Source organism: Ptiloglossa arizonensis, chromosome 9 (genome assembly GCF_051014685.1).
Source record: "Ptiloglossa arizonensis isolate GNS036 chromosome 9, iyPtiAriz1_principal, whole genome shotgun sequence".
NCBI classification, from domain to species: domain Eukaryota; kingdom Metazoa; phylum Arthropoda; class Insecta; order Hymenoptera; family Colletidae; genus Ptiloglossa; species Ptiloglossa arizonensis.
In genome coordinates, this window is record NC_135056.1 from 11127960 (window position 1) to 11145639 (window position 17680).

The following is a 17680-nucleotide window of genomic DNA, read 5'->3' on the forward strand; positions in this document are numbered from 1 at the left end:
GAATTGCTAATTTGAACTAAAGAACAACTTTAAGATTCTCACTTCTAGAATAAACTGTAAAATTGCTAATTTGAACGAAAGAACAACTTGAAGGTTCTCACTTCTAGAATAAACTGTAGAATTGCTAATTTGAACGAAAGAACAGCTTGAAGGTTCTCACTTCTAGAATAGGCTGTAGAATTGCTAATTTGAACGAAAGAACAGCTTCAAGGTTCTCACTTCAAGAATAGGCTGTAGAATTGCTAATTTGAACGAAAGAACAGCTTCATCGTTCGGATAAAGAAGAAACTCCTTCAGCCCCCCTCGATAGTTTCCAGAGCAACCTCGTACGGACTACTTGGTTCCTACCCGTTAAAAGTCCGTGCCCTCGAAGCGTTAATCGCTCAGCGGTGACACGTCGCTCTCGGCTCGAGCGTGCGTTTTCTACGTATCTCGAGCCACTCGTTCGCTCCCCCCCACCTGGAAGATGGAACGTCAACAACGAGCACGGATACGGCGGTCGTTGAATATCGTTCCCCCTGTTCGCGGAGTGAACGTTACGTAAGATCCGCTAACAAGCATCCCAAAATAATAAACAGCCCTCCGAACAACGCAACGCCCCGATCACGAAACCGCGTCTCGCGTGCCAGCGAGCATAGCTGCCAAACAGCCAACGGTAATCTTTCGAGCGAGTTAAGGGCGAATCCAATCGAATCGCAATCAAACAGACGCGGCTCGAATTAATTCCGCAACCGGCATTCAATTCGGATCGTCGGTATCTCCGCGAAAGATAGAGATAGAGGGTAGCGGGAGGTGTGGGTGGGTGTGTAGGTGTACGGTGGGTGAGTTTGCGCAGCGCGTAGACTGCTTCTAAATCAAGACGGATCAGCCTGGAATCCTCGTACGTCGGAGCCCGTGAGCCAACGCGTCGCGTGCACGTGCGTGCAAGTGCAGTCGCGTGTACGCGCGCAAATCTATAACCGGTTACAGGCAAACGGCTAGGGGACGGGGAGTGGGGGACGATGACGGTGGAGTGGGAGGGATAGGGGGAGAGACGAAGCTACGAAGCACCTACAGGATCTCCGTGTACACGCGGCACGCCGTGAAAGCCCGTGGATATATCTCGTCGCGTCGGGTCGCATCACCTGCACGTACGTCGAATGCACAATCGCATCGACCACACGCGCGCACACTACCTCGATCGAAAGCCCGCGCGGACACCTACGTCATCCGTGTTCGACGAAACCGAAGACCGAACCGAGTTACGGATCGTTTCACCGGTTGTTAATATCGGACTGTTGCGCCGCCTCGTGCTTTTTTCGTTCTTTCGGAACTCGTATTTTTTCGTTACCGTTCCGCCGACACGGGACGCGTAGACGACAATTCGTTCGCTTCGTACGCGCGTTTTTTCAGCATCTCGCGCGATTCCCCGAACGAGTGTTTACGTATCTTTTCGAAAGTATCGGAGATCGCTTCGTTGAATGCAATTGGACCCAACACGGCCATTTCTATGGAAACTGCGTTCCATGGTGACTGGTGTACAACCATCCTCGTTAGCTCGTGAAATTATTCAAAAATTATTCGCGATGTCTGTAGAACAATTGAGAGCAAAGCTCGACCGAAACGATGTAAAATGGAAGATTGTATAAAAATTGAAACGATTGAAAAATCGATCGAGGTGTCCTCGATTAACTAATTACGAATAGTGTTCGACGCAACGAGCATCGGTATCCCCGTGAAATCTCGAAACGTTCCCTCGACTAGTGGACGCGTCTCAATTCCGCCAAGTGAAACAAAAACGGAACTAATTTCCCCGTTCGTTCGGTAGCCCGGTTTCAGGAATTCGTGTCGTTGGACGCTTCCTTCCGGTACCGTCTCGCTTATCTCTCGCAAGCGTTTACGACAGATCGTAAACTCGCGAACCTGTACGGCACCTGTCGGCATCGAAGCCGCGACAAATAGGATTTTCCAACCGTACGCTTTGACCACGGTAAGCAAAATTCGAAGAAGACACCGGAGCGTCGTCTCGTAAAGAATTCGTCGCGTCGGTGCAACGCGTGACCTAAACTTTTCAAGGACGGTGCACTGTACGTGTCCCGTATGTAGCCGGGTACATGCGCAGCCACGTATACACGAGTTCCGGAGCCATTCGGTTCTGCAGTGCGGCGGTAGCGTGCGGTATAGGCCGACGTAACGCCAATGCTCGCATTATTTACGGTAAATTTGTCGGACGCTCGTTGGCGGCCCCGCGATCGTGGCAAAACGCGAAACGCGGAACACAAAATGCAAAACGACCGGTCAGATGGCGGGTCACGGGACCAACGAAGGGAAAAAGGGGGAACGTCCGTGCACGCGCGCGCTCGCCCTCGTTCGAAGCCTGAAAGAGACGTTGCCCCGCGTCGCTCGACGACCGAGTTCAACCGATTGGAAACCGGCACGGGTCTCTGTAATCTCTCAAATTGTTCGCTCTGTTATTTTCTGCTTTCGTCCAGCCGACCAAGGAACATCGGTTCAACCGCCACCGTGGAACACGTACTTCCTCCTCGTTTTCTCGCGATGTTTTCCTCGACGATGTTCCGTCGCGGTCCACGCGTGGTGGACGACGAAGGACGACAATTCTCGTTCGTAACAGGATAATCGCGCCGCGAACGGGAACTCGAGTCGCCGCGATTCGAATATTAAACGAAGAAAATTCGAGCGCGGATACGTATACATTTTTACAACGCGCGCGATTCGAATATCGAGCGAATAGAACTCCACCACCGTGGCGCCGGGATTGTTTGCCGAATTGTCTCCGTGTTTAAATATTTGTACACTTCCGCGATTCAAATACCGAACAAATAAAAATTCCGTACGATGACTCAGACTGTTTGTCGAATTCGAATATTATGTAAACACCGCGAATAAACTTCCTACCGTTCAACGATTTATTCTCCAATGACGAGTATTTGTACGTCGAATGTACGACATTACGATTCTACGTACAAATCGAAGTCCGTGTGTATTGTACTTCCCTCGTCATTGTTTCTTGAAATTTCTACGATAATGTATACATTGGGTTGTTTCCGGGGAATTTTGGGAGCAGTGTAAAATCGATGTTTGGAAATAATTCTCTCGAGAATATTGTTTTCGCCGACTTTACTCCGCTACGATATTCTCCGCCAATGATCCGTTCGTTTCATTCATTTGTTCATTTTCAAATTCAGAAAGAAACTTACCAATTCGCTATCAAAACTAACCGAGAATATTTCTGAAGGTTGATTCAATTTAGTATTTTTTCCACGACGAGGATTCCTCACCAAGAATAGGAGGCGAAATTACGCGTGGCGTCGCATTCGTTTCAGGAGCCCCCGATTAGACGGAAATTCGCGTCGCAAATTGTCACGCTGCGACGCGATACTAATTGCACGTAGACGCAGCAAATTAGCGCCGACTTAATGACCCCTAACTCCAGCCCGCAATGCCGCTGAAATTAAACCGAATTTGATTCTTCGTGAAACTGGATAACGCACCGCGTCACCCTACCTCGGTGTCTTCCATTTCGAAATTTTCCCTCCCTCCCGCCCCCCTCGTGCGCGCATTCACTGCACCGCTCGCGCTCGTTCGGGCTAATTATTGCGGTGGCCAGAATCTGGCTATTTCGCGCCGCAGACCGTCACGGTGCGCAGTGTCGCGAAACATTGTGCAACGTTAACGAGACCCAACGACACGTCGAAAATTATTGTGTCTTTCGGGCTCGATTCGACGAACGGGGCCCAATTGTTCATTTCCGCGACTTCAACGGGGATGACGCGCACTAACACGTCGATTAATTTTTCGTATTTAAAGATCTCGACGTTTGGTCAAACCGTAGCGTGACAATATTCCAAAAATACACCGTGGTTTGTTGGTGTATTTTCTATTTTGTAGTACTACCAACCAGAGCAGTGGTATTCAACGGGGATTGCGCGCACTAACACGTCAACGTGTTAATTTTTCGTATTTGGAGATCTCAACGTTTGGTCAAACCGTAGCGTGACAATATTCCAAAAATACACCATGGTTCGTTGGTGTATTTTCTATTTTGTAGTATTACCGACCAGAGCAATGGTATCCAAAAGTTCACAAGTATCGAGATTCATGACTAGTAAGCGTTTGGAAGTAATATAAGTTTCAAGCGCCGGTTACCAGTGACCACCACGGCATTCAACGTGTTAAAAGAGATAACGCTCTCGACACGCGAGCCCCTAACGTTATACCAGGAGGGGGTATCGCGACACCCGATACGAGGGTTGTCATTGTTTTTATGCGTCGATAAGGACCGCGCTTAATGACCCGTGGAGTTTTCGAGCGCGATTCGCTCGCATCGACGCTGCGGCTAATCCACTCGTCCCTCCCCGCCCCCTGCACCACCGCGCGTCACGTAATCACGCGTTATCGTAGGTTATAAATTTATTTCGCTCGACTTGGAAATGCCATGTCGACGGTACGTAACCCGTGGTAAGCAACGCGAGTATACTTTTCGTTTTCGAAATTTTGAAACGAGGATTTACACACGATCCTTGATCCTAATTTTTTTCTTTTTTATAGCGGTTCTTCTTTTACATCTTTCTCGATTACACTTTTATAAAAATTCTCCGCATTTGTCTACACGTTTTACGTCGCGGTTAATTTGTTTGTTCTTCCATCGCTTTGCGCGTGACGTGATCAGGCGTTACCGTAAATTAGAAAATTTATCACACTCCGGTGTATTTTCGAAAGATTGCAGAGGTAACGAATTATTTAAAATTTGTTAATCGTAGTCTTCCTTTACAGTGGTCTTCCGTTCGTCTAGAAATTTTTCGGTCCTTCGTTCGCAAAAATTCTTTGAATTTGCGTTTCACGTTGACACGTTAAAATATTTATTACACACTGAGGCATTTCTCTTTGTCGAAAGTGTGACACGAAAGTGTTTCAAGAGTTATTTACAATCGTTAGTTGTCTCCGTTTCTGTATCGGTATTTTGTTAGTCAGCAATTTTTCGATTTCTCTTTTACAAAAATTCTTCGAATTGCCATGTCTGTTTCGCATCGATACCATGGTTGGTCCACTCGTTCCTCTGTAACGCAATCGTGCGTTATCGTGAGTTATGAATTTATTTCGTTCGATTCGGAATTGTCGCGTCGACGGTATCTAGCTGGCCGTAAGCAATGCGAGTGTATTTCTCTTTTTCGAAACAGCGAAATCGAACGAGTTATTTACAATCGTTACCTGTCGTTCTTTTTTTATAATGGTCCTTCATCTGGTAATTTTTCGGTGCACTTTTTATACGGAGAATTCATCGAGGCGTCTACCGACTGTATAATTTCGCGTAATTTCTTCGGTTTTCTAAACTCATGAATAGTCAAACGACGAATCGGGAAGGTGAATCATATCCGTTCGAGTTAATCGATTTACGCGAGCGTTTGATTCGCTTCTTAACCTTTCCCATTGTCCGGTTTAACCTGTGATTCGACTGGACTTCGGCTCGTTAGCATCGTTGTTCGCGACTAAACTCGACTCTTTCCGTATTAATTTATCGGAAGAGATTACACGATCGAACGCGACAAGAACACTCCCCTGCGCGCGGGCAATATCAATTTTCGAAAGGTAATTCCAGTCGACGTCGAATAACTCAAAAGCGTCCGCGAGTCTGGTAATTTGAAAACAAAAGATTACTTTGTCGTGGTAATCGTCACAAGGAATCGGCAATTTCCGGCAAACGTTACACGTAATATGCAGATAATTACCGTTCCAGTCTCGGTAAAGTGTAATCTCCGAAATTACTCCGCGCAGCCTTCTCTTTTATGCGTTTCTGCGCGTCGTAAAGTTGGACGTAATTATACAGTAGCCGGTGCACGACGATAAATTGTGATCGATGTATAAAACATGCGAGCGAACACCATTCGAACCCGTGTTCCACCGTGAATCGCGCCGCGATCAACGAACGATCGTTCTCCGTTATTAATACGCTGCTAAGTGGCTTTTTGCTAATTACCCTGTTGCTTATTATCTTTATTGCGTATCGACTTCGCCGATACCGAACGTTCGTGATACGGCTCAATTTGCAGCAGCTTCGATCGCCTCGTTCCATATTTCGCGCAACGCTGCAACAGGAGCAATTCGATAAGACGAAATATTTACGATTACACCCGCTCTTGCCCCATCATTCGATTTAGAAAACGGTGTAACGTATCGAAATTGAGAAAAATTCTACGGATCTCGCACCATCTCCCTTGCCAACGCTCGAGTTTCGCGTCGAAAAGTATACGGTAGGAATTTCACATGCACAATTAATCGAACTTACATTTCTTGCCCGAGATATCTGAGAAATTATCCGATTTTTCCACGCAGCCGCCAACGATCGCGTGAAACCATTCTCGTTGATTTTCGCAAATATGTATTTCAAATTTTCGCGAATATCCTCGACGCCTGTCCGACGCGTACGTCATTCTTAATGTTTTCGAAACTGGGTCAATATTGTTATTCTCGTCGCGGAAGAATTACATCTCGCGCAGTCGGTCGAAAAAGGAAAAATAAAAGAAAAAAAGGAAAACGAAAAAAGGTATAAACAAATCCCATTGCATCGGGGGTTCGTAACTCGAGCCAATATCGCTCCGCGCGACCAATTCCGCTCCAATCGCTGCCCTCGAATATTCTCCAAATTGGACATACCTGGAGATCGGCCGTACCACCTTTTCCCCACTCCTCGATCCGAAAGTAAATAACCTTCGTTCGGACATCGTTTCGCTCGGCGATCTATCGATCCATCGAGTTCCGGGCGAACAAAAGTCGCGAAGTAAAGGGTGCTTCTCCCCCTCCCTGTCGTCCCTCGTCGAACCTAGCTACAATGCAACGTCTCGAGGAAGTCCTCTCTCACCTTGGCCCTTCACTCTGGCAAATTGCGAGTCATCGATCAGAGGCAATGCGCGATGATAGGATCGTACGGTTGCCTCCTTTCATCCGTTGGTTCCCTTCTTTCGTTTTCTCTTTTCCCCCCGGTAGGCCTCCCCACTCCACCCCTCTGCGTTCTCGTCGAACCCTTTCCACGGACGGTTGGGGTTCATTTAGTAGGGTAGTTTCGTAGTTTCGCAGTTTTCCGGGGGTTTCGGTGGCCGTGCTTCGACGGCGGCGTCCATTTGTATCTGGGATAGGGAGCGGAGGGCGGCGGTGGTGGTGGTGGTGGTGGCGGCGGAGGCAGAGGCGGCTTCGGAAACTCGAAACGCTGGACCGTGGCCAGGAATTTATCCCGACCCGTTTCCCTTAGCCCCCTCCCACCCCGTGGCCCCCTCTACCGAATCTACCCCGCTCGTCTATACTGCAGGTGGACCAGCCCCCGGTCTCCGTGTAAACGCCGTATTTATTGCCTCGTTCCCGATGTAAATGCGCGTGCCGTGGATTATTGGGAACTGATCTTCCGATCTCGGAGGATAATTCCAGTTCTAGGTGGCTCCGGTACAACAGGATCGTCACCGATCTGACCCGCCACCGATCCCTACGAATCACGCTACGGGCCAAATACGCGCGCGCGGCCCTCACCGCGCCGCGCCGCGCCGCGCACGATGTAAACGCTCCGTGCGAGCAATTGCGCGCGTTCTCCTCACCCCGTTGCTCCATTTTCTACACATCCCGCCCCACCGTCGCTCCTTTCTCTAACGAGACAATATATCAATTGCGCCCGTGATGTATACGCGGGAATCCGTGTACCCTGAACGCGAATCGTCGACCACCGGTCCCCTTCCTCCGCCTCTCGGGTTTAACAGCGATCGCATTGCTCAGCCTTGCGGAACGTGGACGAATTGACGCTGAATCGAAGAGCACCGACACTCCAACCTGGAATTGGCTTCGAAAGTAGATTCGTTTTATATATTTTTACTCAACCTGTGAACTTTCATTCCGAATCGTAACGTACAAATGCGCTCCGACGCGGTTAGACACCTCTCGGGGATACGAACGTTGCGTTCTCATCGAGGACGCTTGTAACGCTAGGAATCGCTGCCACTTCGATATTGTACCATTTTTATTCGTAGGTGTTACAAATTGTCGTTACGCGTCGCTTCGATGTCAGTGTTACTCGTGTTGGATTCTTGGAACGATTTGATTCGTTTGGGAAGAATTTCTCGATAAGAGATTCTCGGTAGACATTCTGCGTGGATAATAAAATAGGAGAGTTTCGTAAGCTTTTACGCGTATACCTACGCGCGTTCATTCTCTTTCATTCTAATCCTCAATCCCTCTCGCTTCAGACATCTGGTCATATTCGCCCGTCTCGATCGTTCGTCTTTTCCAAACACTCTTCATTTTCTCCAGACCACACTCATTTATGTGACTATACTCATACTCACACTCATACGTTTCCAAAACGCTCCTCTCGCACTCTTACTTCTTCCTTTCCAAACACTCTTCATTTCCTCCGGACCATACGCATCTCCTTTCGTTCTACATTCCCACTCTCTGTCATCCCACACGACCCCCTGCGAAGAATCGCTCGTGCCCTTTAAGAAACCTGGCAAGTGTTTACCTCAACGCAGATCCGTTCACGCGCAACGTATCTTCTATCCCTGCGCTCGTAGCAGGGCACGGAAAATCCGATATCACGCTATCGGCTATCAGCTGGCCAGCTAACGGGGAATTTACCCGGACCGCGTTGAATCGAGTCTCCAACCGCGGTGCCCGAACGACGAACAGTTGCTTCCGTCCACGAAGTTGTCCGTCGGTCTGATACCGGTTATCAAAGATTCAAGCGCGACGAGCACGACGAGTCGGCGGAGGCGTTGCGTGTTGCGTGTTGGACGCGTTTTCCTCTCCGGGTGCTCGTGTAGAGCAATCCCACGAGTGGAGAGCCGGTAACAGACCGTGGACGTGACGTTAACATACCGCGGGATTGTCAGGGAGGCGGTCGCGGTTGGTAGCGCTGCAGCGCGCACCGGAGACCCGCTGTCTGCGGTTAAGTCGAAGCTCCGGATATCAAGAATTCATGTCTGACCTACACCGGCGAGCTGTGCTCCCGCCACGTTCGTTGGAGCCGTGAGACCCGAGCTTGCGTTCTTATCGTTGTTAGTTGAATCCAGAAGCGAGCGTTCGCTCGAACACCGATAATAGCGACGCGTGGCCATCGTGACGCGTCGCTTGCTAAATAACGAAAATAATTCCAAGGATTGTTTCAGGAGACGAAACAACCCTTTCGACTGAGTAAAGATTCCACTGTCGCGCGAATCTACTAGACTTTAACATTTCGGTAGTAAGGGGAGGTCTAGCAAGAGATATTGTATTCAGTTTTAGGCTTCATTCGCGCGATATATATCGTTGGATTGTCATGGTGGGCGAGAGTTGTTGGAATTCTTAATTTATCGTCGCGTAAGAGTTTGGTCGAATGAGTAGAAGGAACGAAGGATGTAGAGAGTTTGTGTGAAGTTTGACAATCTCTATCAGGTTCGATCTATACTGTCGCGAGATGAAAGACGGTAGTAGGAAAGAGTTTTAAATTATCTTTCAAACTATCGATTTGTTGTACGAGTGGAGACTAGGGCAAAGTTCTGCTGACGTTGTCTAGGTGCTGTCATTCCTGGACTATGACTGGACTATGGGTTTTTGGGTGATTCGTGAGGGCAAGGTTCGACTGGCGTCATCTGGTGATAGGTAGTCTTCGAACGATATGTCCGATGCTTCACACGCGTTAGGGTTCATTCGCAATGTGGTCGAGGGATTCTTCAGACGCATTTTTATACGTTTCTTGAGGAATCTTCCGAACTGTCGACTTTCTCGAGTTTGGTCGAGTTGGTGAAGGAAATGGAGACTATATGGGAGTAAAGATAATATCTTTTACGATCTCTACCAGGATCGATGTAACTATCGTGAGATGGAAAGTCGGTAGTGTGAACGATACATCACTCGCCTTTTAAACTCTTAATTTATCGTCGCGTGAGAGTTTGGTCGAAAGACTAGAAGACACGAGAAATATAGAGAGTTTATATAGTGACTGCTTCTGGACTGTAGGATAAGGTTTTCGACAATCTCTATCACGTTCGATTTACACTGTCGTGAGATGAAAGTCGGTGGTAGAAAATAGTCTTGAATTATCTTCCAAACTATCAATTTGACGTCGTATGATAGTCTAATTGAAACAGTAAAATATATGGGGTCTATATGGGGACGAGTCGATTGCTCCTGGACTATAAGATAATGTTTCTACGATCTCTTCGAAGCCTCGAACCAACTATTCCGTAACCTGAAAAGTCGGTAGGGTAATGCTCCGTTTCAATATTTGAAAATCAGGGCTGCTGATTATCAATATGCAAAGCACAGGCAGAACTGAAGTGGACTGCTCGTTGAGTAAATACAATGAATGGAGAACAACAAGATGATATTCGAACAACAGTGTTTTGTTTCCACGAGTATAGAAATGACGGTCATCCGAAATGAAACCACAATCCAAGGTGAGGACAACTCGAGCAATAAATGTTTACAATACCCGAGACACCGTAGTCCGAAAGAGGTCTGCAGACCATGACAATGGCAATTGACGCATCGTAAACACGATACGAAAGGACATAATTTATGAGCCAATTTCCTAGAACAAAGACTGCACTGTGTAAACGTCCCAACAGGTTCCACAACAGTAGGCCTCGGAGACGTGGCAGGATTTATGAAATTGCCCTAAATTTCTATCGATGATTGTCTAGCCCCACTTACGTGCCCAATACTCCAAAATTATCTTGGAGAATCGTCAGAGTTTTCTAAACTTCTCGAAACTTCAAAGAGTTGTCAACTTCTGAACAGTTGTAAATGGTACATCAGCGTGTGAACTACTTTTATAACACACATTTTGATTCTTTGTTGCATTCTCAATTAAATTGATTTAATGGAAAGGTACAAGGTGTACAAACGCTCGTGCACACAGTTCTTCGTGAGAAACAACCGACAAGTTGTTCCTTAAAGGTCAGTTGTTCGTTAAAGGTCAGTTGTTCGCTGGTTCGTTAAAGGTCACGAAAAATAGACTCTCCTCGCGTAACTGTCGCAACGTTACCTTTCTAGATTTCTACGATGTATTTAGCTACAGAGATTGTTAACACAATTCAGACTTTCTCGCATCCCGAAAGGGTTGTATTTAGTTAAATGGGATCGGTGCTTACTGCGTTCGATCTATTACGTAACACCATCGTTCCACGGCTCCTTCAACGTTTAACTGTGCAGTCGAATTGATCCGAAGTAGTCTCCTTTGGGAATTCATTCCGAGGAAACGAACGCAAATTCAAACTCCTCTGTTCGCACAATGTTTACTAGTATCTTAAGAAATGAACAAATTTTGTTCAACTTTGCATAAATATATCCACAATGACACTGCACTCGTTTAATCCGAAGGCCGTATTTCAAAAGTTCAGTTAGCCTTGCAACGATCCAAGCTATAAAAATAACAATACCGACGTTTCCTCTGAAATGATTATTCCAGAAACCCACATTTTCCGACCGAACTCACAATGAAATATAAACCGGAACAAAATGACAAAAACAGCGACTGTGAAACGACGAAGTAGCGTTTTTCTCATCGAAACAAAAAAAAACCATTTACATTCTCGCAGAATAAAGTCTCTAAAAATCTTTTCGCCGATTCGATCGAAAGTTAAACGCGTTCCGGACACGCCGTATTTTTTCCAAGTCGATCCGTGCTTCCGTCTTTGAGTTATCGCCTCGAAAGTAGAGTATAAGAAACCGAGAAATACGCGTTCAAAGTTTCCAACTCGGGGCTCGACCTTCTCGACTGCCAAAATCCACAATTTTGCGAATTTCGAGCGCGATTCGAGCGACAGATTACGTGGAAAGGAGGACAGTTTCGAAAAAGTACGATACAAAAACACGACTCGACGACCACCGATCGGTTTAATAATCGCTACGATGTTACGTTTCGTCGTCGTCGTTGTACGAAACGCGGTACCTCCTCGCTCGCGAATCGCTGGAAAACGCACGGGCGTTCGCTCGATCCAATGAAACTTTTATGTTCGCCGGGAGTTTCTTACGAAGACGATACGGCACGGCCTTATGGGAAAATCGATCGACCCGCCAATCGGATAAGAACGCTTGAATTACGTCCTCCTCCTGGACGTCGCGCGGCTTTATTGAAATCTTTTTTAAGGGCCGCTGTGATTGGAGAGATACGGCCGGCTAATGGTATTGCACGGTAACCCGTATTTATGATTTCTCTCTCTCTCTCTCTCTCTCTCTCTCTCTCTCTCTCTTTCTCTTTTTTTCTTCACGGGGCCTTTATGGCGGCCGTGCGCGCGATACGGGTTTTTATGCGCGACGGAAGTCGAGGATTTGAATGCGAGTTCGTGGTGTTCGTATTTCGGTGGACTCCGAGACCGTAGCTTCCGAGCACGAGGAATTGCGCGGAAAGTAACGTCCGGTGCTCGCTACGCGAACGTTAACGGTTTAACGCCCGTTTGTTTCGTCGAAAGTTCAATCCTGAGAGTCGCTTTTTCATCTCCGTGTATGAAAAGACGTTCCACCGCGTCCACGAGCCTCTAGACCTAGAAATGAAAAGACGCGTGGTACGACGTCCCCGGTTAAAGCTTCAAGGATGGTTTCGCCTTTTTCACCGGCGAAAGATCGTTGTTTCTCCTGTTTACATTTTCTCGAGAGAGGAGACCACGGAACGGACGGAATATCTTGGCGGTATTTTAGCCAGGATTGTGGAAAATTTGCAAAATCACGCATCGGAGTACCGAGTAAACGACGATGGGAAACATCGAAATCGTTTTTCGTTTCGAAAAAGGAAAATGTCCGCCAAGTTCGTGGAAACGATGTACAAGTAACAAAGTTTCGAGCCTTGAAATTTTAATGGCTCGCAGAAAACGTGTCCATCCGTTCCACGGTACCCGAATTATAACAATATTCGCCATAGTTCATTTTTTTTCCCGCCCCCCTTATTAATGAAACGGTAGAAAATTCGTCGCTTCTCTCGCTTGAAAATTGCGCAATTTCGCGAATTTCCCATTTTCGTCTCCCATTCTAATACCACGGTCGACGAAATTCAAAACTTGGATATTTATTCGTAGTTCTCCTTCCGTCGGATAGCGACTTTATTCCAATTTATTTTTAACAACGTTCGGAAAGATTGAATCACGAAACTCCTCGGTCCCGATATAAAAATGTTCAACGAGGAAGGAAAACATTCCCGAGGAGAATAATATTTTAATCGTTCCCCGTGCAGTCTGCTAAAAAATTCCCTTGGTCGTATCCACGGAACCATCGTGCGCGACTATCGATCGTGGTCGCTTGAATTTCAAACCAAATCGATTTTCGCAATTCAATGTGAAAGTGTCCAAAGCCCAGTGTCCGCAGTTAAAAAAATAAAAAAAAAAAAAGAAGAAACGCGCGCTAAATTCGCACAAGTATCACCGTGGATGTCGTTCGGGAATATCGGTCGATAGGGAGATTCAAGGTCGGATGAAGTTACAGAGACGAAACGATAGCGATCCACGAGCGAAAGCTTCGTCCAGTGGCGAAACGATTCCGGTGTAGGTGTATCGACGAAGAGAAATACGGAGAGAGCAGAGGGAACGGGGGTGAGGGGTGGTAGAGGGTAGACAACGATAAAAGGCAACGGCTTCTGGAACGAGTCGAGATCAATTTGCGATTTCGACCTCTCGTTCTCGCGCCGAAACTCGGCCGAAGTCCCACCAATCTAGACCGTAAATAACGACCGGAAGTTCCCAACAGCGGAAGATCCCTTGGCAGGTCTACACTTTGTCAGAGACGGATGATGCGGAGAGTTTCGGTGCGATCGAATCGGCCGTTGATTTACGAGGGGGCGCGGGATAGCGATCGTTCTTGTTTCGAAGACGATTTCGCGATGTACGCGCGTTACGAAATCGCGGTAGGATACGGGGAACAGGTCGGGGAACGTTTCTCGCGCGAAGTCGAACTCGCGGTACCCCCTGGAACCGAGACTTTCGGATGTTGCTCGGGCACCGGGCGAAACAATAGCCGACCGCGCGTACCTAATCGTCGTCGATCGATGCCGCGAACGTGTGTGACGTAAACCGGAGAACGGTTTCGTGGGTAACGTTACACCTCCGCTTCGTTTCGCCTCGAGTCGACCCGACACTCGTTTTCTAACCGCGGCTAATGATAATACGCGGTACACGCCGAGCGTTCCTGTACGTACACCGTATCCCGATGTAGATAAATTCGTCCGATAGACTCGACGTGAAATCTCCAAGCCAGAGGGAATGGAGCGGGGGGTATAAATTTCCCTGAGAGGTGTTGAAATACCGATGTAACCGGCCAGATCTAAAAGTTCCCAGAATTATACCAGCACGGGTAATCCTTACCGAATAATAAATTCTCGTTAAATTTTACGCGGCTAAGGTCTTGGTAATCTCACGTGGCCGTTCTGGTTTTCTGATCTTAAACGCGGTGCTAGCGATATTTCAGACACCCTGCCACTCGTTCGTGCCTTTTTATTCGCGTTTCTCCTTTTACCCTCCCTTGCCCCTCTTTCGCACAGCCTCTCGACACCCTCGAGCCTTTCGCGTTCTTTTCTCTCCCCGCTCGACCGCCGTCCTGACATCCCTCAGGGTTAATTTTAACGCGTACTGTGCAGCAGGATCATCAACGGGGTTGCGGTTATAGTTGGCTATGATTCTCATCTAAATTCACCGCGGCTAATAAATTTCTGACCGTACGCGCAACTATGTTTTCCCGTGGCATACTTACGACGCCAGATGCCAGCGTAATCTCCGCGCCGCGTACCTACCTATGTACGTACGTATCTCGGCGGCGTTCCACGGCGATTGTCGAGGAAAACCGAGGCGAACGGATCGCGAGGTCCGTCCATTGTCGAGTTACGGGTTATTTTGGGAATTTTACGCGAGTACTTCGGACAACGTGATCGATGAAACGTTCGGTGAAACGTTCGGTGAAACATTCGGACCGGCACTTTCGACGGGATCGTTGCACTCGAAACCAAGACTTCCAATTTGGATTAACCAACTATCGTGGTTCTCGTCGAATCGGGCAATTCGAAGAGAATCGCTCTCCTTCTTGACACGTTCAAACTTACTTGCGTCCAAACTATAGATTCCCATTTCCGTGAAATGTGACTTAAATATTGCACACGCGTTTAGAAACGCACGACTAAGTTTTGCGGTGTATTGTATTGGGTTGTTGGGAATATGATTTCGTTTTCCAAAATTGAGAATATGTAATTCGATAAAATGTTTATACATTCTAAAAACATCGTGACTTTCCGAACGACCCGATAGAATAATTAAGTAAAATTATTGTATGTACGAAACTGAGCGTTTAGAAACGTAGGACTAAGTTTTGCAGTGTATTGTACTGGGTTGTTCGGAAAGTGATTTCGTTTTCCAAAATGGAGAATATTTAATTTAAGAAAATGATTATACACTCTAAAAAATTCGTGTTTCGTTTTCACCAAAGAAAACGAAATGACTTTCCGAACAACCCGATAGAATAATTAAGTACAATTATTATATATACAAAAGTGAGCGTTTAGAAACGCACGGCTAAGTTTCGCAATGTATTATAGAATAATTAAGTACGTTTCACCGCTAAGTTTCGCAACGTGTCCTAGAATAGTTAATTAAATTTTAGCGCCAACTTTTCCACTATATTAACGGTTAATTGAATTTTATTTTCGCGACGAAAGATGCGAAGCTTACGCGCGACTCGCTAACGAATACGTACTTCCCTGTAAGTACGTTTCTGGGTTAATAATAAGTTCACGTGCAACCGAAGAACATTAAAAGGAATTCGGTATCGCGTGTTTCCATATCCGCGAATTTTTATCCGGCAACCGCCCGTGAAATGTAGATGTTACGGAACAACGGGTCGAAATTTCCAAATTTCTATCGTAACTTCGTTCAAAATTTCTACGTATTCGTACACCGGAGTTAACAAACCTACCTCGGTCGTAAACGTGTCGTTCGGTCGCGGCGTGGAATTCAACGGTCGCTATCTATAGCAAACGAAACGAATTTATTGTTCGCGAATAATTTCTAATCCGTGTCTTCTGTTCTGTTACAGGTATGGATACTCACCTCAGCCAGTCTTTGGTTTAACGATCGCGACCGAATCGGTGAGTCGATTGTAATTCTCGAACGGTTCGCTCGGTTCGTTGTTACGCGATTCGGTGACGATAAATTATAATTAGGTACGGCGATTCAACGACGAGATAATCCGCTGTAATGATACACAGCGATGGCTATAGCGCAACGGACGGTTTCGAGGGTCCGCGTATCCGTTTGAAAGTTTCTCGTGCGCGTCGAAAACGGTGACAGCGCGGCCCGACGATTACTCGACGCATCCCGGGGGGTTGTTTTTTCCGCACAAAGGAAAGGCTCGAGGGAAATCCGGCCTCTCACGACGTGTATATGCACACGGGGCCGAGAATTCGTCGTTCTCGGTGGTTTCTAGTTTTCCACGTCAGCGCGTAGATGGCGGTACCGTGCGCTTTCGGATTTGAAAGCCGCCTTGAATACTTTCGTCCCTCCGCAATTGCGTGTTTGCTTCCGGCGCACCGGACCGGCACCGATTGTCTGATCCGCGCCGGATGCACCTCCTTGGGAATCACGTCATTTCGGACCCGAGGGATCATTCTTCGCGCCGCGAACAAACCGAAACTAATTATTCTTCAAGTGGCTCTTCCAATTTCGAATGCTGAACCCGTGGTACGTTTCTCAGACACCCGTTCACAGCTTTTTTCTTTTTTTTTCAATCCTGTACTTTCGTTCGTGCACGTTTCGGGATAACGTGCACCACCTTGCGTAACGGTTTCTTTCGTTACTTGAAAAACGCGAGAATTGAAGGGCCTCCGTCGGACGGAAAACTTTGCGAATTTTTTCTTTGGTGTACTTCTTTCTTCTCGTCGAATTAAGAGGGTTTGTATCTTGGTTTCTCTCAAACATCGTTTTAGGCTTTGTGAAATTTTGACACTTTACTCGCACGTATTGCACGAAAGTGCAAGTTTCTTTCGTGACGGTGCATTTAATCATTTAAAGGAAAGATTGAAGGGCTCTCGCGAAACGGAAAACTTTGTAGTTCGTTCAAAGAATACGTTTCTTCGCTCTCGTTGAATTGAGAGGATTTGTTTCGTAAATTCTCGACACACCGTGGTTCTTTCTAAATTTTCTATTCGAACGTTGACAATAGTTTTTTTCAAACTCTGCGTATTTATTTACACGCATTTTACAACTATATTTGTCGGTGGATTTCGCTCTCTCGCTCAATCGTATTTAATAGAATAAAAAGAAATAGTTTCGATTGCTTGCTTTCAATCGAGGATCACGTAACTTTGTACATTTTCAACAAATAACATATATCGAGTGTTTCGACATTAATGCGCAGACGCGTTTTATGAAAAATCTGCTCGAGGAAATTTAGAAGAACTTCGATCGGCGAATTTTTAAGTCAGCTCGCAAATCAATCGTGTTTACACCGGTTCGAAGTAATTGAATTAGCTATAAACTGCATCGCGCAATGTTTGCACCGAGCACTTCGTGAAACTTGAATTCGGTTAATTAAATTGCTCTACAGAGAAAACGAGGGATACACAAAATTAACCGACTCTGTTTGAAAGCTGGTCGCGCGTTAATAGAGTTTTGCGAAATTCGTCGTCATTAGACGCATCGAACGTGGCTAGTTTTCGAGGGACGATTGAAAATTTTGTTCCCCGCATTCGTTA

At 46.7% G+C, this 17680-nt stretch overlaps 1 protein-coding gene across 5 annotated transcripts in view; it reads left to right on the forward strand.

The window, feature by feature from the left end:
• The window catches only part of Rbp6 (RNA-binding protein 6), a 1213208-nt gene that overhangs the window by 406427 nt on the left and 789101 nt on the right, over positions 1 to 17680 (forward strand). The window contains exon 1 of one of the 5 annotated variants that reach the window (XM_076319895.1): positions 16056 to 16075. The exons of the other annotated variants lie outside the window; for them this stretch is intronic. The gene's annotated coding sequence lies outside the window, so the exon portion shown is untranslated. Of the gene's footprint in view, positions 1 to 16055; positions 16076 to 17680 lie in introns of those variants that run through there. 5 annotated transcript variants of the gene reach the window in all.